Raw genomic sequence first — 26,120 nt, 5'->3', positions numbered from 1 at the left:
TTCCAGAGTAAATGGCGGACATGAGGCATTTTTAAGATTCCATTTGTCATCCAAGTTAGGACTTCAAAGAGGCACTCGGGTCTATGGCCCTGGGGCTCAGGTGAAGGAGCCGGACTAGAGATACACGTTGGGAGTCGTCATTCTTAGCTGGTGTTCACAGACGCGCATGTGAATTAGATCATCTGGAGAGCTGCAGACTGAGGCTGATGCGGGGCAGGGCTGTGCCTGGGTTGGAGGAAAGCCCAGACCATGCAACTTTGGTGTGTCAGTCTGCGGCGTTTGCGATTTTCACACTAATGCCATTTATCCTTAAGGGGCCTGGGGTTGGGCAGGGCCAGCCTGGAAGAAATGTGAAAGGAGGGTCGTGGCCACGTGTGTGTCTTGGGATGATGCAGAGTCTGCAGGGTCCGGGAAGTTAGACTTCAAAGAAGCTGGAGTTGGAGTGGGGAGAAAGTAGTCACACTCACCTGTGAGGGAGGGAGGGCGTCCTTGGGAGTCGCCACCTTACTGGACTCGCTTTCCAATGAACACAAGGCAATCAGACAGAGGATCTGAGGTGAGAAGAGATGGGTACTGGGAGGGGAGCCAACCTGGAGAATGGTGCTTGCAAAGTTCTGGAATAGTCTCCCTGAAAAATTGAGTTAAAAATACCCAGACTCTTAAGAACATTGATAGTGACTGGGGAGGAGGCAGTTGTTTTTCTGGCCTCCTAAGGGTAATGAATGTATTCAGGGATACACAGAAGATTCGGGCAGTCTTTTCCAGGGGTTTGATCCTTACCAGGGGGAACAGTGAAAGTTTAAAGGGGAAGAAGGGCAGCGGAGGGAAGCTAGTCAGGCCCCGTGTCAGATACCAGTCGGCAGCCCTACTTGCGTGTTGCATTCTCATCCATGCCTCCCAGGTGGGCGGTGGCAGCCCCCTTTTGCGGATTGGGAAGCCTTCTTAGAGGGGTTAAGGAATTGGTCCGTTTAGCGGCTAGTAAATGCTGTAGCAGGATTCAAGCAGGGCCTTGTCAGACTTCAAGGGCATGTTCTCTCTACTAATTCCGGTTCCTCCCTGTTGTACCTGGATTGGTGAATTGGGTCAGTTTTTGAGCCTTTCATAAAAAATACGATTTAAGTGCCTCAGGACTGTTTCACAAAGCTCAGTGTTCTTTAATGGTTCAGAAGCACTGCAGTGCTTTTCGCCCCACAGAGGTAAGGTCTTACTCTATGACGCTGACGTGGTTGCAAATGACGTACAGGTGCAAAACCAGACTTAGCAGCTTCTGAAGGGAAACTCTCCAGTTCTCCCTTGATCGACTTTCTTCCACGGGATGTAACTGCTGCAGCGTAGGCCTGAGCTTTCCATATGGAGTGAGGGTTTGATATCCAAAGTTAGCATAAAACGGTCAGATGAAGAAAATCGACTTTGAAAATTTATTTTTGGGTTACATTAGTGAAGATATTCTATCAGTTAATGACCCATATGTTGAATGAAATTGAGTACAGAACATTGCAATTCTTACTTTTTATTTAGAGTTCTCTTACAGAGTAAGGTTGCCTGCTTTGGAACATCAGCTCCACCAGCACGGCAACTATCAGTGTGTTGGTGTGATTGCATTTACGCAGTGAATGTAATCTGGGCTTCCTCAGCCCCAAACACTCCAGTGCAGAATCACGGGCTGTAGCCATCTCTTAGTCACGCAAATACTTCTAAAATTATATGATGCCACAAAAGAAAGAAGAGGGAGAGAGAGATTGCCTTTATCAAAGTTCCTTTCTATTCTAACTGCAAACTGTTGTTGAACAGCTCTGGTTTCCTTTGGATATGAATATATACATTTCTTTGCATGTAATCTGGGTTTTGGACTAGAACACCAAGCTCTTGCTGTTCACAAGCCACAAAAATATTAGCCAAATTGCACAGGTGTGAAATAGTTTATATTTTTTCTGAGAAAGAATCCTTGAATTTGGGACTTGGGCTGTGATTTTTGCTTTTTGCTTCCCCCACCCCTCTTGTAATCTCTCACTCCTTCCCACGTGGCCCCCAAGAGTTCGTGGTTTCAAAGGAGTGGGCAAACACCCAGTTGGTCACCATGTACTGTTGCTATAGATGGAGCCCTGCCAAGACCTAAAGGACATTATCAGAGAGGACTTCCTGGAAGAAATGGGCTCTACATTCAATCGTGAGGACAGAGTAAGTGTCAGCCAAGAGAAGGAGTCAAGAGTGTGGCTCAGGTGGCAGGTGCAGCCCGGGCAGAGGCCTGGAGGCTTGTGGGGTGGGGACCTGGGGAGAGTGCCCTGTGTGGTCCAGGGTGGAGTGTTCCCCTGCTTGGGAGGACCCTGGAGAGAGCCTGGGGTGAAGGGCTTTGGAAGACGTTGGGTTTTATTTGAACAGACACTGGAGGCAGTGAAGGGTGTCAGCAGGAAGTGACCCTCAGGAAAGGTACTTCTGGTTTTGCTTCTGATATTCTACAGACAGAAGGGTCGGGACGGGCGAGAGCATGTCTGTCTGTCCCTTTGAGATCCACCCCGTCATTCATTTATTCATAACACGCGCACTTCTGTGTGTCTAAGGGAGAGTGGGTGGAGTAAGCAAAATGTATTTGCTTCTTGTGAGCTTAGCAGTGTCAGAAGTTGACTTAGCCTAGAATGTTCTAGGAATAGAGGAAAAAGTTGCGGAGGTTGGAGGGAGGGAAGTCTTCCTTGGGAAACAATCAAAATGAGCCTGGAGGCAAGTGGGAAGTAGGAGCAGGACAGGGGGTCCCTGAGGTCACTGGGGACCTGGGAACTGGGGTGAGGCTGGGTGAGCAGTGTCGGGCGCGGAGCTAGAATTCCACCAGGGAGCCTCTGAAGTGTTTGAAGTGGGGTGATGTAGTCAACTTTGTGATTTGGGAAGGCTGCCGTTGCTCTGGGTGTGTGTGTGTGTGTGTGTGTGTGTAGCGGGGAAGAAGGGGAGGGTGCCACCAACTGGGGGGCCACTAGAAGACCATTCACAGGCTGGGAGAGGGGCATCAGGTCTGCTTGGGGACGGCAGGGGCAGTGTGGATGCCGGATTTCCTTATGGGGAGGGCTTGTTATCGGGGTCGACCGAGAGGCGACTTTTGGCTGGAAGAAAAGAGATGGAGGCTGACAAGTGGACTTTCCTCTTCTCTCCTTCCCTGCCTTGTGTGATGATCTTAGCTCAGCCAACTTTTGGAACAGAAGAGCTAAGTTCCAGGGTAGCCCAGGACTTTGTTGAGCTCGTTCGAGTGAGATCTGATAGGATTTAGATTTCTGTTCAGATCTGCATGTTCACTTAGCTAGAAACCTCCCGTCATTTCGATTTCCATGGGGTATTTATTCTTGATAAAGTTTGCTTTCTTGGTGAGAGGAAATTTAATACAGCTGTTGTCTTTCTCAAAAAAAAAATCATATCTTTAAAGAAATTTAATATTCCAAAGAATAGCAAAATTTAAAAATGATAAAGTAAGGCTTTGGTGTAGTTTCTTTGGTTTCTGAGCTAATGTGGAGTTAGAGCCTTTGCATTACTTAATAGCACATCCTTGTCAGTATTTAAAGAGGTGTTAGTGAGCACCCCAGGCCCCACCTCTCAAAACATCATTAAAGTTTGCTCTGAAATAGTGAGGTCATAAAGGTCTTGTTTGTAGATTTCAAACAGTTTGTTTATATTATGCAGCATAGCTCCATTTATAAAATAATAATAGGTTCAAAATTAAGAAAGTGGAAGATAATTGATTTTATTAAAGCTGAAACATAAACTTTCTTGTGCTAATGTTGCAACTGGAAATTTTGAAAAGAAAAATCCTACTGTAATATCATCTACGTGGTATACATATATGACTTCCACATTTGAAAAGTAACGGCACAGTGGTTTTAGAAGTCAGGAGCATTCCAGCTCAGATACTGGAATTGATGGTTGCTGGTTTTCAATGGAAGAGCCTAAATTTGCCTTCTTAGCATTTTTTTTTCTTTTGTAGTGAGAGGGCTGAGTAGTGCTTTGCCAGCATGAGTTTGGGGCAATTTGAGGGCAGATGTCGTGTACCAGCAGTGAGATATTTCCAATGCGTTTAATTTTCCGGACATCACCAGGGCACATGTGGGGTTTGTGCATGCAGGCTGGGATGCTGCAGGACTCCCTAATCCATCACCGTTATGTCCTGGAGCTGCTCCGGTTAGTGAATAATTTTCTGTGCCTTGGAGGTAAAGTGGTCTGATGCAGATGATCATATATGTAGTTAAAGTGCTATTACTTGAAATAAGATAAACCTAGAAACATGGCTCTAACAATACAGGATGAGGGAGGAGATTTGGCTGAGCTGCGTGCAGTGGGGAGTCTTCTCAGGTGACTCCCACGCCGTGATTCCTGCCAATATCCGCCCCAGCCCTGCACGGTTGTCCTGTCGAAGCAAGCATGCACTTTGTTCAGAAACGCACTGAATTTCCTTGCGCCTCTGTTTGTTGGCTTTTTTTTGAAAGCACATCTTGCCCTTTGCTTAAATGCCATCCCTGCAAGTCGCCTCTTACACTCATCCTTCTATACCTCGTCCATACATAGCTGCTGAATGGATGAACAGAATGTAGAATCTCCATTTAGTGAAACATTATTCAGACGTAAGAGTGCATAAAAAAGAAAAAGAGGAAAATGAAAAAGGCCACCTCTTCTGGGAAGTCCACTCTGACTGCTCAACCCGCCCTTTTCCCTTTGAAACACAATCACTTATGCTCCACTCTACTCTTTTTGATAGTACTTAAAACCCTCTAATAAACTTTAACGTTTTCAAAAAAAAAAGAGATGCTGATACCACTTCAACATGGACGAGCCTTGACAAGAGCATGTTAAGTGAAAGGAAGCAGACACACACGGCCACATATTGACTTCAGTGATCTGAAATGCCCAGAATAGGCACATGCAGAGGCGGAGACCAGGTGATGGTTGCAAAGGGCTAGGTGGAGGGGGGTTAGGGAGTGACTGCTAGTGACAGGGGTGTTCTTCTGGGGTGATGAAGTGTTTTGGAAATAGATGGTGATGAGGGCTGCACAACCGTGAGTGTGCAGAAGACTGCTGAGCTCTGTCTCTGGGAGTGCCTGTGGTTGGGGGCGGCTTTATTTTCTTCTCACCCTGCACTCTGAAGAGACATCTTGTGCAGTTGCCTTTCTACTAGTGTGAGTGGTGAGAATCAGAGACTTTGCAGAGACTTGTTTCTTTTTCCCCCCCTGCTGAGTGTAGGCAAAATAATTTTAAGCCTGAGAAAGTGCTCCATCTGCAGAAATGTATTTCAGTTTTGCATGGTGTAAAAATCTTGAGAGCTTTTTAATTGTTCAGGACAGTCTGTGGGGGGAAATAGCCCGTGAAGCCTTGAGGAGACCTGGAAAAGCCGCGCTTCCCTCCCTGACACGGGTGGACTATTCACCCCAGTTCAGGCAGTGAAGGGCCCAGACCCGTGAGCGGAGATGACAATAGTGAGTATTTACGTGTATCCGCTGCTTCATCTTGGATATTAATTTCAAGCTGAGTCATTTTGTGGCGGCAGCCTCATCCTACATCGGGAATTTATATTATCTGCTCTTTGAGGTGAATACCTGACAGAGTTTACTATTTAACAGTCTCCCTTGAATTGATATCTCAGATTCCTTTGTCAAAAGCAAAACAGCAGAAATACAGACGTCCTTTAATGCCAATATGACCTGGAGCAGGTTTAGTCTCTGTGCCTCAGTGGCCTTATCTTCGGGTGGGGATGATGATAACAGTGTTTCCCTCAGAGGGGCTGGTGAGGGGAGAATGAGGAGCACAAAGGGAGGACTTACAGGAGATGCTCATGAATGACTGAATTTAGTGCTCTCAGCCTGGTGAGGCCTCAGGGGCAGAGATGTCAGAACAGAGCATTCCTAGCCAGAGCTAGATCCGTGTTGGCAGCTGTTATGGTCAGTATCACAACTGTGGGTTATCAGGTAGTTTTAAGACTTGGTAATATGAATTCATGAATAATGTTAGAAGACTGGACATCTCAGATTCAGTTTACATAGTTCTCAAGATTTCCTCTGAGAAATGGATGGTTTTTTCCCCATCTTAAATCTGAGATGAGTCTCTAAAAAATTTCTATATTCCTCCATCTTTTTGCTTTAATTCTCCATTTCTTAAAAAAATAAAGTTTTTAAATTGAGTTAGTGGGGACTGAACTGCGGGCCTCATGCATGCTAAGCACATACTCTCCAAAATGAGGTATAATCTCCCCCCTGATTTTATTTAAAATTTACTTTCTTAGTATTCAGAGGTTAGAGGCCTCTAATTCCTTTTCTGGAGACTTGTCCATGAACCTGTAAATCTATTATTAATGGACAAACTTGGTTTATTAAAAAAATGAATAGTATATTCTGCAATCCATCCAAAAGGAAATGTTCATTGGCTTAAAATGTTTCTCCTTTAATGTGATTTCTCCTTTTTGGTCTAGCTCAATTTATTAACAGATATCCTCATCATCATAATGACCAAACTCGCTCTGAGTGGACACCTACCTAAGGCTAAAATACTTTCCTCATGTTTTACTTCATAGCAGGTGTTTGACGGTAGGTATCAGTGTCTCCTTTTTTGCAGCTGAGGGATTGAGAGATGGAGCAGCTTGTCCCAAATCACACGCAGCTGGCGGTGGCTAGCTCGGTGCTGGAACCCAGGCTGCACAGGATGCATTCTTAATTGCTCCTCTAATCAGCCTCCCGTTGAGTGGTTACCCGAACTCCTGTGAGTCCATAAATGGCCGATTTTAGTGATCTCAGCCTGATGAGGCCTTCAAAGGGGAGACACCAGTGAGAATGTGAGACAGAGTGGCATAAATTAAAATTGTACATTTTCACAGGTGTTTAATTCTCAGGTAGTGGCATAAAAAGTTAATTTTTATGTATTTTAGTGCTCTGTAAGCACTAAAAACAAAACATTAAAAATAATTATAGTGCAAATGAGAAGGGGGCTTTGAAAGTCCAGCGACTGCTGATGATGTTACTTGTTTTTCTCTAGTAGCCCTTATTGACAGAAATACTTACAAAGACTGAATTGGTTTTATGTAGTCTTAATATGGAAGAAAAGATTGTCAGTGAATATTTTAAGAAAATCTTTATTCTTTTCTTTCCTGATGATGTATATATAAGTTGTTTTCATGGCTTAAGTACATTTCCTCATTTGTGAAATTTGAGTAATATCGTTTAACTTGTCTGACTGTGAGAGTTAGTAGCCTTGTATACAAAGAACCCAAGAGGTGCTTAGTAAAAATGTGCTGTCAAAATGACAGATATTTTAGAAGGATCAACTCTGAATACTAAAGAGGGTGGCTTATTACTGATGCATATTTAATATGTATATATATGATATATATGAATATGGCTTAAAGTAACAAGGATTCATTTATTTTTTAGTGCACTATGAAGTTTTAATGAAATCTGTATCATTCTAGTGAGACAGGGACTAGTTAAATTGCCTTAAGCAGACGACCTTGAAGGTTATTTACACAGAATGTGTATTGTTAGAACTCAGATGTCATGTTGCCGTGTAACCATCAACTCAGACATTTAAATTCGTTGGATTCTGACATCCACATTGATCATTTTCAGGGAATAAGCTTCTCCCTTTTGTGATTTAAGAAAATTTTGATCTTTTTTCCTGCACTCTTAACAGGTTTAAAATATCAAAACATTGATTTGACATGTAACTTTTTTAATAGAGACAATAAAGCTCATGCTGCTTTATTATGTAAATAAATGTTTTTGTATTTCAACAAACGTATGATTTCCTGGATTTTGAGAAGTATGTTGCAAGATACTTAGATAACCTACTTTCGGAAAAATACAGACGCGACTTTTATGAATATAGGCCTAGTACAGATCTGTTCATTTTTGCTACAGTGCAAGACATGAGGCCTAGGAGAGATTTGTTGCCGATTGCAAGGAGGACAGATCCCATGTCTCAGTCTTCCCTCCTGTAAAATGAAGTGGCTGGACTGGATTCTTTCCTCTTCTAAGATGAGTTTCCATGAGCCTGTGTCTTTTGTTTATATTCAGGAGTATTAGCAATATCAGATTAAATACAGAGTTACCATCGCTTCCCCCGAAGCAAAGTGCAGTATGTGCTACAGAAGCTTTTAGTTATCTGATTCTCGTTTCTTATCCTACAGGCAATTTTTGTGTTGCATGCTTCCTGGCAACCTGGAAGGTCTTTTTAGCCATAGGTGGCGCTTGTTGCCCCTTCTTACCGTCTTAATTTTCCTGTTTGTTAAAGAAGGCTTAAACAACGTTATTTTGTTTTGATTTCTTTGCTTGATGCTTCAGAATAGCACAATGTCCATTATGTCTGTCTACGTGGAAAAATTGTTCTGCTTATATTTTAGTTTTATTCTGTCATCTCGCTGTGAACATCTCAGACTTGCTGTGTGAACAGTGGCAAAATCGGACTTTCTTCCAGTGTTAGAAACCAGTGAGGCGGGAACTTATAAAACAGCCAGTAGCGGCCTCTGGAGAACCTTATAGCTGAAAAGTGTACTGAGTTCCCTGAGTATTGACCCCGCTGCTGTGTGTTAATTGGTGGTAGGACATTTGGTTCATATAGGAAGGGGTGTAGTTCTTTGACTTGGGTTTGCGTGCACGCGCTGCCACTGAGCCATGTGAGCCTGAGTCAGTTCGTTCTGAGTTTTTCCATCGTCTGTGAGTTTGGGACGTTGGTATCTGCTTTGTAGAATTGTGAGAATTAGAAATTATGTAAAGTGTTTACCACAGTGGGTATGTCAAGAGGGCTCATAATCTTTAGCTGCTGTTTGGTGTGAAGCCATCATTTTATAGTCTTTGTCAATTACTAAGAAACAGGAAAACAAGAAAAGCTGGTTTATGATGAAAGATATTTGAGGAGGTTCCATAGTTCCTATACCCATAATTAAGCATCAGCAGAGTCAGAAGTGTTACACAGTCACCCTGAACCAACATTAAGCCACAGAATTTTTTGTTACTTCATATATGTTGGGGCCTAAGGGGATCCAATACTTATATGCATGTTGTCTCCAGCAGCCAACTGAGAGATGACACAAAAGAGTATGCAGGCGATAAATGTCTTCTTTGTTACTGATAAAGCCACGTTCTCCATGAACTTCAGGGCTGTGGGATAATGTGTGTCATGATACTGTGTCCCAGAATTAGAGACTCACCCTGTCCCAGGTAGCTCTGGGCCACAGCGAGCCTTCCCTTGAGAGGACCTGCCCCTTCATGCACAGGGCTGTCCTGACATGGAGCTGAGCATCCCAGGTGCTTCCCAATGGTGACCAACACTGGAGGGAAAGATAGGGTTTCACATTCCCTGCTTGTCTCCCCGGATTCACACCTCACCCTGTTAGTGTGACGAGGGCTAGCTGTGATCCAGCGGCCAGGGGTATGAAGGGAGAAGCACTCTCCATGGCCCAGAGGAATGGGGAGGAGGCATCCCCTACCTAGTTTAAACAGGTGGTGGAATGGAATGGGAGGGTGCTCCCCAAGAGTTTATAAAAGGAGAAATAAGGATTTTCTTTGGGACTTATACTAGCCAGGAAACACATAATATTATTAGAAGGGAGACTTGTAAATCACTTTTATATTAAGTTGACATTTGTTGAACAACAAAAATGTGCTACATTCTTTTCTGAGAGTTTTACAGAAATGAATCCTTCAATCTTCTCAACAAGCGAGTAAGGAAGGTTTGATTGTTATCCCAGTTTTATAGTGTGGAAATTTCAGCACGGAGAGGGTAAGTAAGTTGGCCAAGGTCACAGAGCTAGTAAGTGGCAGAGCTGGTATTTAAACCCTGGCTGTCTGGTTTTGAGGCTCCCAGAGATGGGCTTTGGGTGTTTAGAGGTATCTGCATCCCTGAATCTTTGTACCACTTTGCATCAGTTAGCCCAGAAAGGACAGGGAAAGGAGAGTTACACAGGTGCTCACTGTCATGTCTCGGCCACTGTCCACGAAGTGTGCACTGTGATTAGCGTTAATTATTTTCTAGGCAGTAGATCTGTTCGTATAACAGAAATTTAGTCCATTGAGTTAATCTACAAACCCTTCCTGCTCTGCTTCTGTCCATGGTTGCCATGTGACTGCCTGCCCATGATTGGGCTGTGGAGGAGAAAATATACTCATGGTTGAACTCTGATATTTCAGTCTGGTTTATAGTTTCACTTCTTCTGTTACATTAATAAGTTTCTGGTTTTCTTGCATCAGTGTGTCATGAGTTTGGTTAATGTGAAACCAGTCCATGGGAGCCCAGGGATGCTAACGGTATAATTTCTGAGCACACTGTCACACTTCTACCCGTGCAGACCTGGCTGGAGGATGTCCGCCTTCCTCACTGATTTCTCCAAACAGCAGGGTCCTCTCCCACCCCCGGATGTGAGGCTGGGAGCTCTATGAGTTGGCCAGTCGGTGGCCAAGTCCACCAATCAGAAAATGATGAAGTACCCGGAAGTGGGCTTAATAGAAGAAAAGGGCTTCCAGGTAGTCCGATGGGCTGTTCGAGTCCATTTGGTGAGAAGCTTTCCACTGTGGTTGAGCTGCTGCTTTGCTGTTGAAAAGTCTGGATTAGATGAAGGGATTTTAAAAAGGAGAAAGGAGTGATTTCAGGTGGTACGTCCCCACCGGTGAGAAGTGATGGATGACCGCCTGTGTGAGGCATAGACAGAGTCTTACAAACTTCATAAAACAGCTTTAAATGCTCTGCCATCTGAGTGCACTTCATATGGGGTCCAGTTCATCACTGGTCACACTGAGAGGGCAAATAATTGATGATGGCGGAAAGGACACAGAGGCATCAAAAAGTCTCAGTCATATTCCCTGTTTAAAGGATGTGGCACAATGTAGTATATTTGAGCTGGTTTATCACTGAACAATTTTTAGTGTTTTCTGGGACTCCCCAGTGCCCCAAGGCTCCATGCAGCTGGGTGTCCCATCAGAGCAGCTCTGTCAGCGCTTGCCCTGGGCTGACGTGGTGTCACGGGGAGCAGGAAGGTCAGCGTCCACGGCTCCTCCGAGATCCGTCTCCTCATCCGCAGTGCCGGGTTGCTCATCCGTGTCTACTTAGTAGGTTTGCTGAGAAACACACGTGATGGTTGTCAGGTGTGATTTGTGATTGTCTCTGTGATTGGCATATAGTCAGTGTTTGATAGAAACCCTTGTTTTTTTAGTATAATTGTAGCAGCTACATTGCAGTGGTTTTTAGTCTGTATTTTTTATAACTTTATTCTTATTTTTAAATATGCACTTATTTTTATTTATTTTTTTGGAGGTACTGGGGACTGAAGCCAGGACATTGTGCATGCTAAGTAGGTGCTCTACAACTGAGTAATACACACCCTCCTTGTCTGCACTTGAAAATAAATATTGCAATACACAAAATAGATCTTAAACACCATCATGGGACCTAGTCTATTTATAGACAATTGAACACGTATGCTATTTCAATAAGAATAAATGTTGTTGAGACATACATTTCTGAATCTGTTAATGTGCTTAAAAACGATCATAGGTAGTGATAAACACGAGTCTTTGATCCAGTACTTCTTAGGGTCTGTTTTGCCATCAATGGAAATTACATTCTACAGAGAAGGCTAATTGGGTCTCTTTGATATTTGGATGGTTTAGCAGATGATCAAGGCTTCCAAAAGCTGACATAATTGTATTTTAAACTAACTACAAAGTTATCTTCTAGAAGTTGGAATTCCTAAGCTTTTGAAGTGTCCAGAAATCCAGGGGGTATGTGTCTGTGTCTGTGTGAACGTTTGTGTGTGTGATTTCAGGAAAGTAGAAATAAGTTCCATATAGACTTCTGATACCTTTTTCCTCCAGTTCAAGGTGTAGGCATATATTTACACAAATAAATTGATATTCTTTTGTCATTTGGCATATTGGGAATAAGAGGTTGTCATACTTGTTTCAGAAGAGTTGGGGAGCATGAGCTTAGAAAACGGGAGGAGAAAGAGGCCGGGAGGCACTTCACACTCTGTGAAGGATTTGAGGAACAGTAGCTTTTCTTTTTTCTTCTAAAGCAAACTGGCGCTGAATTGTAACATACTATTACTCAGAATTGCTATTCTGATCAGATACAAGTGCCTCAGATTTTTGAAGGCAACTTGAATGATGAAATGTGTTTTAGCAGTTATCTTTAAAAGTTGTTTTATTTTTCAAGTAAAAGGCTATAGCCTGTTCTTTCTTCCAGTGGTACAAGATATGCTCATTAATCTATGTACATGATCTGTGTGATTAGTTTTTTTTTTTTTTTTTTTTGAAATGCTTGTTTCATTGTGGTTTGAATGAATGTTTAAAATTTCTGGATTTTGATGTTTAGAACATGCTGATATATGAGAACCTTTAAAAACCTGATTGTTCTTTGGTCCTTGTTTGTTGGGGCACCTTATTGATTTCTGTTGTCTGTTAAAGAGGGAAATGCTTCCTCTAGCCTGCAGATCATTAAGTGAATGGTTTGCAGTGTGCCTTTAAAATTCTTTGAATGCATTGAGCATGTTTGTCCAGTGAATTTTGAATCGACTCATTTTAATGACTTTTCTTTTGTTCTGTGGCTTTTGCTCCTCTCCACAAGAATTTGAATACTCTGTTGCATTTTGTATACGTGTTCTTAACAGGGGAAGAAATTTTGCATTTTTTACAGAGCTGGGTTTTCCTATCACCTCTGAATGCCATCTATAATTGATACAATAAAAATCAGTTATTGCAGTGCATAATTATTTCATAAACTATTTTTGGCATATTCAGAAACAATGACAAAGAATGATAAAAAAAATACAAAAACCTTCCTTCCTTTGAAGAATAGAAATGAGGTGGTCAGGCTCACGCATGCTTTGTGCCTGACACACTTACTCTCATTTCATTGTGTATCATGATTCGGAGATGGAGTTGCTTCAGGTTTGTAGATTTTTGTTTTAACATTTGTGTTGAATTCTTTCTCCAGGCTGATGTTTCCTGTTGTGTTTGTGGAAAGAGTAGAAGGGAAACAAATACTTTGTTTTGTTCTCAGGAGTCCTGAGTTGATGAGAAAAGAGTTGAGGGTGGGCTGAGGAAAAGAGTGACACTCCCTCTCCTCCAGATAAATAAATAAATCAATTAAGTGTATCGATATTTGACCAATAGTAGTTAGCGAGCCCAAAATGGATAGATATGCCCAATGGAAATTACTGAGTTCACCTGTAGAATTATGTGTTTTACCAAGTAGAAGCAGCTTAGAGCAATCAGAAAAATCAGTAATATGATGAGATATAAAAGGGATATCATATCTTTTATTTCTGAAACTTTTCTACGTTAAGTTGTGTAGAGCTAAAATTAAGTTTCAACAACCAGGATTTAAGAGTGTGGGTGGTTCTGTAGGATCGTTATTCACGGATGTGCCTAGACCCTGCTAGAGTAGCTGAAGATGGCAGGAAAAGACCCAGAGGCAGGATTTGTCATCCTAGGGTGTCCTCCATAATGGTTCCATGTGAAAGCCCATGACTGGTTTAACAAACTGTAACACACCCCAGCCGCATGTGAACTTTGATAAGAAAAAAATATGCTTAGAAACTGCTTTGTAAGCAAGTGCCTGTGCATCCTCACACCAGTCTCCTTGCCTTAAAAAGCAGAGACAATGCTTTGCTTGCATAGTTGAGGTTTTAGATAGCACTCTGCTGGTTGCAAAGCAAGGACCCTGACCCTCAGCTATAAACGCTGGGCTTGTGTGCTGTTAGATAGCCTATTATCCCCAAAACAAGGACCTGGCTGGTCTGGTGGTCTGCTTTGTAATTCACATATCTAAAAATGTATCTTGTTCCCCTCACCCCATGACTTCCCTAAAGATACACTAATCCTTTGTACTCATTGTGGATTTTACAATCTCTGCCTCATCCCGTCTTTCCCGAAGTTCCTCCTTACTATCTCACAACTGTTGATGAATTTTTCCTTTGATTATACACAATAAATATGGGAGCATTTGAGAGGCTCGTGGAGTTGACTCCCGACTCCCTCTCGATTTCTTGACTTTTTACACAGAGCCTTGAATAATCATTCCGTGCTGGTAAGACTTCTGCCAGCCAGATGCCACAGTTCAAGGTGAGAAGTATGCAGGCTTTATCTCTCCTACCCGAGGGAGAGAGAGGAGAGAATTGAGATATGCTCCCCCGTGGTCCCTTCCTGCCCAAGGGCCACTGCAGCTCACCTGAAGCCTTCTGGCTTCTGCTCAGAGGGTCTCTGTCCCAGGACTGACTGCAGCCTTTCTTTCCCTCGTCAACATTTCCTTTCAGAATTTGGTCTGTTCTCTGCAATTCAACCCTGGCAGATGTGATGGTGGTCAGTGTGCTGGTGGGCAGTCATTTGGGGACTCCCAGGAGCCATGCTGATTCTCCTGAGTCTCTCAATCGGGGTTACAGAAGAGTCGAGAACCGAAGGAAGCCCATTCACGTGAGGTCAACAGAGCATTACATAACTTTCATTTTATTTTTGAATTTTCACTGGAGAAATTATTTGTAGCAAATTGTTCCAGATTTTCGGCCGCCTGCTTTCCTCACCACTATTTCCTTGTTGGCTCTGGTGCTTGTTTAAAGAGCCAGGTTTCTTCTCTGGTCATTTCTAGCAGCTGGGCTTGCCGAATCCTTGATCTGCATTTGAAGCAGAATGCTTCTTCGTGATGTCAAACTGATTTTCCTTGTCATGTCTTAATATTTTGTGTACACTCAGCAACTGTTTCAAGTGAAATGCTCTTGTCCAATTTCGGTTAACTCACATTTGCTGATCTCCTGCTTTCATGCTGAGGGCAGTTTCTTCTTCCTGTAATAAAATTTAGCAATTTGCATTTACTATGGGAAGGTACTGGCCCGAGGTGCTTTTTTTCTTAACAATTTTAATACAATTCACCCATTAAAATGTACAGCGGTTTTTACTCTATGCCCAGAATTGTGCATCCCATTCAATCTTAGAACATTTTCTTCCCCCCAACAGGAAGCCCCGTATGCATAAGCAGATATTCCCATCTTCCCCATCCTCCCCCTTCCCCAATGAGCCACTCTTCTCTCTCTGTGGATTTGCCTGTACTGGACATTTCATTTAAATCTAGTCACTTCATGTAAGTGGAACCGTCTATTGTGACTGACTTCTTTCACACTGAGTAACGTTTTCAATATTTGTCCACGTTGTGGCCTGGGTCAGTACTCTATGCTTTGCTATTGCTGAATAATATTCCACTGTATGGCTGGGCCCCACTCTTTACCCATTCATCAGGTGATAGGCATTTGTGTTGTTTCTGCTTTTTGGCTGTGATGAGTAGTGTCGCCGCGAACATTCCTTTAGGAGTTTTTATGTGGACATTTGTTTTCAGTTCTCTTACGTGTGCCCAGACAGCAGAATTGCTGGGTCATTCAGAAACCAAATGTTCAACTCCCTGAGGACCTGCCAGGCTGTTTACCAAAGTGGCCACTCTGTGTTACGTCCTCACCAGCAACTGCTGCGAGCTCCGCTTCCTCTGTGTCCTCATTAGTGCTTGTTATTTTTTTTTTATTATAACCTATTGTTGTGGGTGTGAAGTGGTTTCTTCTAGTGGTTTTGACTTGATTTCCCTTAGAGCTAATGATATTGAACATCGTTTCATTGTGCTTATTGGCCATTTGTATATTTTCCTTGAAAAATACCTTTTCAGATCCTTTATTCACCTTTTAATTGAGTTGCCTTTTTATTGTTGAGTTGTAGGGTTTTTTTTTTTTTTCATTTGGAGATACAAATTCCTAATGAGATAAATGATTTGAAAAAATTTTCTCCTGTGTATTGGTTTTTCACTTTCTGGATGGTGCTTTTTGAAGCAAAGTTTTAAATTTTGAGGAACTCCAATTTATCTCTGTTTTCTTTGTTCCTTGTGCTTTTGGGGTATTATTTAAAATCTGAGGAATTTTTTTTAAAATTTTATATATAAAATAACTTAATTCGTAGGACCGTTTTAGGAGATGGGTGCGGTTGTTGTCCCCAGTCTATGGATAGGAGACTGAGATGTAGAAAATTTCACTGACATATCAGTGTCACAGCTACCCAGTGCTGTGGGTGTTCAGACCCTCATGTTTGTCCCCAACATCTGTGCTTTTCACCAACATGCTCCACTCCTTCCTGGAATCGTTAATGAAAAAGTTTTTACGTTTTTGATTTCTTGTTAGTTTGTTTTCTCTTTGGTGACCTCATCTCCTCATTTTCCTTTCGGATATCAGTGTAGATTTATTTTAGGTCTCATGTAGGCAGAAGTATTGCTATCAGTTAACTTCTTTATTACTCACTCTCCGATGATGATTGTTGCTATTTAACCTAATCAAGTCATGCTTAACTCTTTCCTGCTCATGACACTGAAAAGTGTCATGACTTAAAGAATGCTCAAAGAAGAAAGTACTTGATTGATTTCATCTTGCTACCCAATCAAACCAATCAAATGAAAACCCGGTGTTGACACAGATTATAAGCCCTCCAGAATAGGGTCACTGTCTTCCTTGTGTTTCATTTGTTTGGTCACAGTGTCTGGATAGCGCCTTGCTGTCCAGCAGTTTTGTGAGGATACGGTGCTCGTGAATCATTGTAAGGACAGAATTTTGACAACAGACTATGTTGTTCATTTCACAAGAGAAAAGATAATATAGAAATACTGCTCAGATCTATTTTAAAATTAAGCTTGTAATTTTGAGAAGAATTCAAGAAACCATACAAAGATCTTTTTCACTAATTTTAGATGTATCTTAGACACATTATGGTTACATAGCAGAGTAACTTATCAAGTAGATTTGACAAGAGGTGTGTATTATTGATTTTTTGTTTTAGTTGAAATATTCTATCTGAGATAAAGTAATCAGTGCCTATAAATGCACAAATATGTTTGTATTTCTATGCAACATGGGAGCAGACTTCATATGTTTCTATATAATACATATGACTGTGTGTTTTAATCTGTCTGTCAGTGTTTTTATAGTTTTTCAGCAATGTTGTAACTTTAGAATTCTTCTAAGAAATTCACTCCCAATACTACTGCAGTTTGTACTGTGTATCCTTTCTTATGCATGGGATTCCACTGTCCCCTCAGGGAGGAATTTCCACTCCTATTGAGTTAGTAGCAGATTTAAAGGAACTGTGATTTCTAGGCCTTTGCTCTCCATGTGTTTGCAGTTGGCTGTCAATCACGATTTTCCCTTTCTTGAGTTTTCATTCTTCAATTAGAATTTTTGAAAATAACTACTAATATGTTTCACAGGTCTCCCTAGAAACTTGATGTGTTTGTGCTTTTCAGTTTTCAATTTATGAAAAATGTAAATGCACCCTTGTTTTTAAGTAGTCCTTTTTCACTAGATATTTGTTTATCTCTTTATAGTTAAAATAATTTTTTTCCCAATGAATTAATCGTTGTGCATGTTTTAAAAAACCTTACTTTTTACTTTTCTTATTCTAACAGTTATATTCGTTGTAGAGAATTTATAAAATAAGGATAAACACAGTAATAACTTAAAATGGCCTCTAATCTCACCTGGAGATACAGTTGTAAGGTTTGAAATTGAGAATTACAAGTCCTCTCACGTTTTTCTTCTTTTTCAAGTACGTTTTGGTTACTGAGACCCTCGAATTCCCATATGAATTGTAGCAGCAGCTAGCCAGTTACTGCAAAGGAGCCCACTGGGATTGTGATCGAGACCACGTTGAATATGTGGATCGCTCTGTGGAGCACTGACATTCCAAGAGCGCTGTCATCTGATCCAGGAGTGTGCGTGGTGTGTCTGTCCAGGTATTTAGGTCTTCTTTAATTTTTTTTCAACAATGTGTAGAGTTTACATAGTATTATTTTATTTATTTTTTCCCTTTATACTGAGTAAAAGTGTGCAACGTACCGGAATCAGAACTGTATTATAGCCCCAACACTTGCTGCTACAATGGACGCTGCACTCTTTCTTTGCCCTCTGTAAAATCTTGCACAAAATAGGACCTAAGTAACTCTTTCTTGAATGAATGATTTTATGATTGCTGAATGATGCTTGAGAGTCTTTGTGATGATATCTTTTTCCCAGACTTTCCCCTTTTTTTAACTATGCCCTTTCTCTTCCTTTCCTCCAGCCTGGGTTTCAGCCTGCCTGTGGCATTGATTTTCCCTATCTGTGGACTCTTCCTTTCACTAGTTCACGATAATGTTACATGTGGGCTGTGGAAACTTGCTAGATGTCAAGAAAGAACCAATCCATTGCATGCTAGTATTTTTAGTGTGTGGTATTCTTTTATCTATTGAAATTAAATCAGGCTGACCCCTGAGCTCTTTTCACCTTCCTACACATGATACTGCTCTGGTTGCTGCATGTGCCCTTCCCCCAGACTTGGTTTTGGAATTGAGTAAGTCACCATCACTGGAGACCACTCTTTTAAAGATGAAGAGGACATTTGATCCTTCTCCCTGGTTGGGGACTTGGATGAGATGAGGTAACAGATAAAGAATGGAGACCAAGCACATTCTGACCACTGCTCTTTCCGTTCCTTTCTCCAGGGGAAAAGAGTACAATTCAAAAATATAAAGATTGTGAGCTAATGAGATAGACAAGACAACCGATCATTTATTAAATATCCTTTCATCCCAGAAACAAATGTATTATACACAAAATAAGCACACAAATCACGGTAGAACCGTGATTAAAAACGTGGGTCCTAGTTCGAGTCCTGCTCTGGAATGACCAGTCCTGTGAGATGGAGAACTGGTAGGCCGGCTTAGCGTCTCTCGGACTAGTTTTCTGTCCTGCAGAGATGGGGCTCGCTAGGCGTCCCCCCCGTAGAGGTGCTGGGGGGTGTAAGTGACGCACGTGGGCAGCCCTAGCACAGCTGCTCGTTCCTCGTAAGTGCAGGAGAGCATAGCTTTTGCGGTGACGGCTTTATGACCGCCCCGTGAAGACTCTCAGTGCTCCTAAGGGATGCCTTGTGGTTTGGAGATGGGATTCTCACTTCTGTAAATACCCAAGGATTGTGTTATTGGGCCCTGCTGATTTGAATCTATTCTTTAGAAAGTACATATTGTAGATATATTTTTCAAGCATGCATGCTTTTTTCTTTTATTATTTATAGTTCTACCCTCTCTCTTGGTGGGACTTTTCATGGAATCCAGGAAACAGCCCTAAGCCACCTGCCTCTTCACACGTCTCCGTGGCGGTTTTCTTCCCTGAGTAGAAGAGGGTTCTGCATAGGTAATTTTCTTTGTTCCCCTTTTCTTGGAGTCTCTCTGTCTGTCTACCCACCTCTCACCTGTCCAACTGTCCATTTCTCTACCCACTCATTCTTCTGACTTGTTCCAAAAAGCATTTCAGGCAGCTTACAGAAGAACAGATACCAAATAAGCTGGTGAGAAAATGGGGCCAAGTTCAGACAGTGAGGCTAGGAGGCGAGCCTGTGTGAGGGTGGCAGGCATGAGAGACACGCGTCTGCCCTGTGACTTATAAGATCGACAGCAACAGTGTGCCTGAGGCTCCCAGCAGACACAGGGAAACAGGGTGTGTGGGAGATGCTCACTGGCTGTGAAATAAATAAGTGGCTGAGGAGAAGCCCAGCCTTTCCAGCTACTAAGGCTTAGGAGAATATTTTGAGTGTCTTCCAAAATCAGAGTATTTCATCTTTTCCTTTTTCAGAGTTCTATGTATAGTTGGTTACATTCTATACATGGAAATTTCTCCAAAACTGCTTCCCACGTGTGTCCCATGGCTCGGAATGGGGTGGTTCTGCTCATTGACGGGTGTTGGCCAGAAACCGAAAATGACATCCTCCAAGAAGCCTGGGATTTGTCAGTTATGTTTTGTCAGTGCTGATGACTTCAGAAAATGCTTTCACAGTTCCTCTCCATCTGAGGCGGCAGCATGCTCTCTTAGCAGCATCAGGAGCTCAGGGCCATGGGATGGTGGGGGCTGACTGCACTGCCTTCAAGACAGCTGAGGTAGTCACTGCAGGCGTGGTGCTTTCACGTAGTGCATTTCATGTTCTTTAATAGGCTTCAACAGGGAGTTAATTGAGTTAATTAACATGTAATAAATATGATGCTTTTTTGTAAAGACAGTTATAGGCAGAATATAAGCTGTGAAGACTTTAAAAAATGTTTCATTACTTAAATTTCAGCAGGGAAGATTTAGTTTATCTTATTTATGCCTCTCTTTAAAAGTAACAAAGAAACAAGACAGAAAAAGCAGAGGATGATTTCTGTTCTTCCTCTCGGCTTGCAGGTGCCCTCACCTCCAGTGGCATCCATCCAGACACCAGCACTGACACTGGCCGTGCTCAGAACTGCCTCAGCCCTGAAGATACAACTGACAAATAGAAGGGGGCCATGCCCTGTTACAGCAGGTGCTCTCACTTTGTGGGTCCTTATGTAACTGTGCGTTGTTATTCAGGATCGCCCATTCTACATTGTGTGACGCTGCTGCGGTGTCTCCTAGTTATTTATTTATGTAAGTACTCATGTATTTTCTCCAATGCATGGTACTAGACATCTAAAAATGATTTTTTCAGATGAAAAATAATGTGTATTTAATATAATAAGTCTGAAAAAAGGGGCAAAATAGGGTATCCTTGTCCCACTACTCAGAGACAGTAATTAACACATTAACTTCTATTTTCTGTTCTTTTCATCAGTGTGTATCACCTCTGTCATAAAAACCAGCTATCACTCTGTGCCTGTTTACTGTGTGGAGACCTCCATTTTCCATTCGGCTTATTACATGTTTTTCTGCAATATTCTATCTCCCCTGGCATGATTTTTAATGACCAGTATAGCATTCTGTCTTGTGGAGGCATCGTCCATTTTACTTCGGACTTAAATAAACTTTTAAATTCAAGTATACTTAACTGAAATACTGAAAAGGGAACTGTGGTGGTACTTAAAGGCCCCTAACTCCCTTCCCCTTATTTCCTGAGTGTAAAAGCTGTTGACAATGTGGTGTATATATTTCATGACCTTTATGCCTATGACATATATATATATACCCATAAATACATACATACCTACATACATACACGTATATGAGAAATCTATGTATATGTGTGTATATATATGATTTATTGAAAAATAAGACCGTACTATATGTGTTCTGCAGCTCGCTTTATTAACTCACGGGTATATCATAGACGTCCTCCCACTCCAGACTCACCCGGTCCTTTCAGATAGAATGGAGGGGTCTCCTGATGTGCAGGTGTGGTCTCTTGTGCAAGGACACCTTTGGTGGGAGAGTGATGTGGACAAGGCCCTGGACAATGCCGAATCGCCGGCCCCTTCAGAGCCCACGTCTCGCCGTGATTTACCGCATCATTTTCTTGATGTTGGACCCTTAAGTTTTCTCCATTTTCCACTTTCAGAAAGGATGTTTGACTGGCATCCCTCTTGTACAAACATACCTGTGATCTTGTATGAGTATTCCTTTAGTTAAGGCTTCTGGAAATTTTGTCCCTGGATGTGATATTTACATTCATCACAGGCTCCTTTCAAGTGACTCTAGAAATTGCTTCTCCAGTGGGGAATGAAAATCTGTAGAATAACTTATGTAACCAATTCTCTATCACAGGATATGATTTCACTTCAGCTTTTCATCCCACCATTGTAAACAGTGCTGTGTAAATGCTCTGATGAGTACATCTTTTGAACTGATTTTTTTCTAAATGAAATGATTCCTAGAAGTTGAGTTGAGTCTGTGTGTACACACGTTTTTCAGAGTTTACATATCCATTGACATGTCGTCCTCCAAAATGTCGCTCACAATTTGTTCTCTCACAGATGGACACTAGCTAGAATATCTTTTACAAATATTTGCCGATATGATGAGCAAAATTGCTTTTTCATTGTTTTAGTTTGTATTTGATGACCAGTGAGTTATTGAACATTTTTCACTCATTAGTCATCTGACTTTTTAAAAGTGAATGATCCCTTTTGTCCTTTGCACACATTTAAGTGAGGGAGCTTCTTGTTGCTTTGTGACAGCTCTTTGTATGTTATGAACATTAACCCCTTGTCTTCATCAACATGTATCACAGAGCTTTTTCTTGTCATTTCTTGCCTTTCATTTTGTTCAGTAGGTTTTTTATTTTCATTGTGGCTCAAAATATTCTTAAGATAGTAAATGTCTTCCTTTTGGGTTTTATCTTTGTTATTATTCTTAGAAATACTTTCTTATAATGGTATAAATCTCTTATGTAGGTTTATTTAATGTCTAAGATGGAGATGATAATAGTACTTGTTATAGTGAGGAGAACTTGAATTAATGTGAGCAAAGAGTTGTATTTGCTGTTATTAGTATTTTAATATTTAAACAACTATCTGTAATTTTTTTTGTGGTCATTATGACAGGAATAGAATTTGTTCTTTCCAGGTGATTCTCTGATTGTCCCAGGAGAATTATTGAATTCATACTTTGCTCTTTGATTTGAAATCCCACATGCACAAAATACTTATGTACACTAGAGTCTCTTTTTGAGCTCATGCTATATTTCTGTCAATCTTACTTCCTTAATCCAGCGCCATATCTTACATATTGTAAAAATTAATAATTATCTGACAGTGTGATATTTTTTTGTTCTTTTCTTCCATCCCAAACTTTCTTGGCTATTATTATGACTTTATTATTCCTGAAGAATTCTAAAATATTTTGTTCAAGTTAAAAAAAAGTCAGATAAGAGTATTCATGGGATTTTTATTAAGTTTTGAATTATTTTTAGGAGAACTTACATCTTTACAAAACTGTTTTCCTCCATGCAATATGTTGATGTCTCTACATTCACACCTCTTATTTACCCCTCAGTACAGTCCTGTAGTTTTCTCCATGTACAACATGGGCATTAATTTTGAGTTTATTCCAGATTATTGTTGATGTTTTTGTTAATTTTGTAAGTGAGAATTTTTTGCTATTATATTTTTTAACTGTTTAAACTGACACCTAGGAAGGCAGATTCGGTTTGTAAATACTCACTTTGTAAAAAATCATTTAAAATTGTAAGTATTAAGTAATTGTTCGAGGATCCTTTCTTTTGTGTTTTTAAAAATTTGTTTCCAATATTACCAAAATGGTCATAGCTAAGAAGTATAGGTGTGGAGACAGATGGAGAGAGGTAGTGTGGCTCATGTACAAACTGTGAGCACTTTCATGGCTGCCTTTAGGCTGGAGAAGCCACAGAAGAGCCCAGGTTAGACCAGGGGTGGCTTTGTATGCACTTGAAAGCCAGCTTTCCTACCTGTATGGTGAAGCCTGGTGGGCGTGGCAGGTAGATGATCAAGGTCTGATCAAGGTCATTGGCTGCACAGAGCGCTGTGTCTGTTAGAACTGGAGTCCATCGCCATGGGAATTGCTTGGCGCCAGGAACACTGCAGGGGAGCTGGGGAGTCTGTGTGTTAAGGATTTTCCAGTCCTGGGAGTGGGAAGATCAGACTCTGCATTCAGATCTGAGTTTGAATTCATCCTCTCTTATTTACTGGTCCTCTGACTTTTGTCAAGTTATCTACCCTCTTTGAACTCCTATTTTCTTATCTCTCAAAATAGGAGAATTACGGCCTGCTGCTAGAGTGTTTGATCAGGGTAAATGATTGGTTTCTATAAGATGCCACGTACAGTCACAAGCTCAGTGAGAAATGGGCTGTCACCTCTTCATCTGCAACTCAGTGCTCGACAGGACATCGGGGCAAAGCCAGTCCGTAATTTGTTTGTGATGCAATGAGGAACAAAATTAATGTCTTGCCTTTCCCTTGCAGTATTCTTACTCCTTTGCTTCATTTACTTCTTTCCTCCTTTCCTTTTCCCTCCTCCACCAAAAGTTCCTGAGACTCTCTCAGAAAACTAGATTCAAATTACTTTAAAGAGTGTCTCATCCTCATGATATGACAGTAACATAAAAAAAATCTGTACAGATCCCAGACGTCATTGTATTTGATTTACACACACACATGCACACCCCCACACACACACAATCAGCCTACCTACAACTTGCTGAGGGAGAAGGACCAATTTTTCTGAGTTTTCATTCACTGAGCGTGAGAGCAAAGTCTCTTACGCAGACTTTCACCTTGCTTAGTGCATGGTGTTTTTAATTGGATTTCTGCTTTGTGGCCATAGAACTATTCTTATAGAAGAGAGTTTGTGGAGACATAGACATTCTGCTGAGATATTGGTGTCAACATATTTGAGTTGGAAAGGACTTAGGACAGCATAGAGTCGTAACTTTTTATGGGTGAGAATCCATGATGGTGTAACTTGGACAAGAACCTGGGTCTTCTGTCTTCGTGTCCACGTAGATGAAGAGGCAACAGGGCGGGAGATGGCAGGGACCCTTCTTGCTTGAGTTCCAGGGTCTTGCTAGTTTTCATTGCTCAGCTGCCTTTAGTTTAGGTCCGTGTGGCCTCTCATGGGAAGGTCACTCTGTCCTGAAAGACTGAGTTTCTAATCAGCAAAAAGCCCTGGACCCACTCATATTTCCCAGAGTTTTTCTGCTGTCCTGCTGACAGTTTATATAAATGATACCTAAGAAACTACTGGATATAAAATCCTTATTGTTATCATTTGCCCTCAAGTTCCATAGGAATGGGGTGCTGTCTCAGGCTGTCTAAGGCTAGATCTGAACAAAGATAGGGTGATAGGCTGTGCTGCTGGACCCTTCCCATTCGAAAGGGATTTCCAACTTAGTTTTTAGAATCAGACAGATGAGTTCAAATCTTGCCTTTACCATTTATTAGCTTTGTGAACTTGGGGAAGAAACTGTACTTGTTTGTGTCCAATTTTCTTTATCTGTAAATAAGTTCAGTATTTACTTTAGGGTTTTTGTTTTAGAACTGAATGAGCTAATTTCCTCATTTATACCTAAAATACTGATCGCGTGGTTCTATGCTGGTGCCTTGGTAGAAGATTACTAAGGGACTCAACAGTGAGAATGCAGGTGGGGGACCCCTGGATCATAGAGCTTATATTCCAGGATATGCTTGTAAAAGACTGGATGTGCAGTGGATTTTTAGTAAATATCCATTCCTTTCCTTATCCACATTGATTGTGTATATATCTTTGTACAATATATGAACAATTTTTTATTGCAATTTAAATACCTTTGTAGTATTTATATTATGTAGCTATAACAAAATACGTGAAATAAAATGATTTGTCTTTTATTTTCTTTTCAATATGCAAAACAAAATAAAATAGAAAAGAAAAAAAGGTTTTGAAGGAGTAGAAATAATTTTATTTCTGTGGAATCAATTCCCTATGTTAGGTTTTTTAGTTGTGTTGTTAATAAGCATATAAAATTGATAGGTTGTGACTTCAGTGTTGATAGCTAGGTGAGTGTAGTTTCTTTTTGTGGTTGTCTTTGATGAATTATTTGCACTAGATCATAAATGATGTGCATGTTACATATTGGAAACGAGGAAAAAGTGGAGACATACTACCTCCAATGCAGTCATCTTGTTACCAAGTCGAAACTCGTACTGCTTGCTGTATGACAGGCCAATAAATCGGGAGATTGAGGTGTTGGAGCAAGGAATAGTGACTTTATTTGAAAAGCTGGCAGACCCAGAAGATGGCTGAATGACATGCTGGAGAACCGTCTCCCCCAAGTCAGAAATCAGTCCACTTTTATACTAAAAAGGGGCGGGGATGCCCTGTTGATACTAAAAATTCTCTGGATCACCTGTCTTACTTGTTTGTTATGATCCAGGAAGTGTTTTCCCTTCATTGCTCATTCCCATACCTAGAATCACACTATTACAATTACTTTATTCAGGGTTATAAATTTTTTCTATTTCTTCAAGATGTTTAGCCATCATCAATTTTGTAGGCCTAGTTACACTTTGGGAAATGTAACAGACAATTTTATAAAATAGACAGGATATAAGTAATACAGCTAGTAACGTTAATAAAGTCATGATTAAGAATTTAATAATCGGGAAGTTGTATTTTGGGGTTAAAATTTTGCTTGTGTTTCTGATTGAGTTTGAGTGATCTTATGAGAAAGTTCATATTTATGGTCAGTCTCAGAGCAGGTATTAATTGGTCAGGTGACGTCTCCCACCTTGTAAGATCAACAGAGGTCTAAACAGAACTATAATTTCTTTTTAGAATAACGTTTCTGAGGGCTATCTAGTTAGAGCCTTGGAGTAGGGAA

The 26,120-nt window shown here is 41.1% G+C and overlaps 1 protein-coding gene across 4 annotated transcripts in view; it reads left to right on the top strand.

The window, feature by feature from the left end:
* Positions 1-26,120, top strand: part of LOC135323033 (uncharacterized) — a 142,467-nt gene that overhangs the window by 95,026 nt on the left and 21,321 nt on the right. For all 4 annotated transcript variants that reach the window (XM_064494279.1, XM_064494278.1, XM_064494277.1 and 1 more), the window contains 3 exons: positions 17,572-17,757; positions 19,074-19,192; positions 20,216-20,440. The gene's annotated coding sequence lies outside the window, so the exon portion shown is untranslated. The remainder of the gene's footprint in view (positions 1-17,571; positions 17,758-19,073; positions 19,193-20,215; positions 20,441-26,120) is intronic.

The sequence above is a fragment of the Camelus dromedarius genome, chromosome 15 (genome assembly GCF_036321535.1).
Source record: "Camelus dromedarius isolate mCamDro1 chromosome 15, mCamDro1.pat, whole genome shotgun sequence".
In the NCBI taxonomy this organism is placed as follows: domain Eukaryota; kingdom Metazoa; phylum Chordata; class Mammalia; order Artiodactyla; family Camelidae; genus Camelus; species Camelus dromedarius.
Note: the sequence above shows the minus strand (reverse complement) of the source record. Positions and strands in the feature narration are given on the sequence as shown.